The sequence below is a fragment of the Nestor notabilis genome, unplaced genomic scaffold (assembly GCF_000696875.1).
Source record: "Nestor notabilis isolate BGI_N333 unplaced genomic scaffold, ASM69687v1 scaffold27819, whole genome shotgun sequence".
Taxonomy (NCBI): domain Eukaryota; kingdom Metazoa; phylum Chordata; class Aves; order Psittaciformes; family Psittacidae; genus Nestor; species Nestor notabilis.
The window spans coordinates 1,204-2,452 of record NW_009942758.1 but is presented as its reverse complement, the minus strand read 5'-3'; positions in this window follow the sequence as shown (position 1 = coordinate 2,452).

The following is a 1,249-nucleotide window of genomic DNA, read 5'->3' as shown; positions in this document are numbered from 1 at the left end:
TATATATACATATATTTTATTCTGCATGTCATTATAAGCAAACTACATCTGAACAAACGCTTCTAGTTAAGACTAAAAATACCTTTATATGACGGAATCAGTGGTATTAGTCACGCAGATTAAATTGCACGTGTAGGTGTTTAGCCTATAGAATAAGAAAGCCACGTTAAGTTCTACCTGTCAGGTATCAGTGACTGTGGATCTTACAGTAAGTCTAAAGCTCCAGCAGTACTGAGGGCTCCAGAACCATATACTGTAAATGTCTGTGTCATCTCTCGGAGAGCTCCCGAACAACTGAAATACACTTTGTAGGATGTACAAATTTGGTTTTAATAATAATAACAATTTAAAATTCTTGCCTTTTTTTTTTTCTTTAATAAACCAAAAGCCTGATCACTTCAGGGAAATGGGTATTTTCAAATCACCTGTAGTAAAGCACAGACATCTTCAGTTTTAGTAGAGCATTACAGAGGAAGTCTCACTGTGAGAATTAATCTGTGTTGTGGTTGTCACAGTCCCCTGATACCTGTATGGCTGTTACAAGGACAGGGAAATGCAGAAGCCACACTTCTGTTGTCACCAAATGTAAAAACACTTAGCCAAAGTTTTCTTGACCCTTTCGTATACCTTTACAGCACTAAGGAAATGTTCTTTTGAATAATTTTTCAAATTATAAAAATGTCTGAATGTGTATTTAAGCGGACATTTTTTTTTCTTACATGTGAAAAAGACCCTCATAGTGCTGACTGAAGTAAAACAAACCCTGGTCCTGCATACACCTTGCAGCACAACTTTGTGATGGTATAAGGTGCCCCAGTTAGAATGAAGAGGATTTGTAAGGCGCCCAAGAGCAAGGCACGAGTAGCGGGATTTGTATGTCCAAATTCTTTGCTGTAAGGCAGCTAGAGGTAGTTAGACCTTATTTTATTCATTGCTTAATTGGGAACTAACTCTGAGTTCTTTCTGGTGGCTTAAAGCTTAATTTTGCACAGGCCACACTCTGTTGGTCTCTGATACAGCAGGTAAATTCATTGGTTCTCTTGTTATGATTTTACCTATGGAGCAAAATATAATTAACAAAGAAGGCGAGAGGCCTTAAATTAGAAATACTAGTCATCTGGTGGCCTGGCCAGCAGCTGGCTCCTGCTGCTGACTCTGCACTGCTGTGCCTCCGCAGGGATTACGAGTGGGAAGGGAGGAGGTGGGGACAGAGCCAGGAGCCTGTCCTCAGACATGTCACGTATTCGAA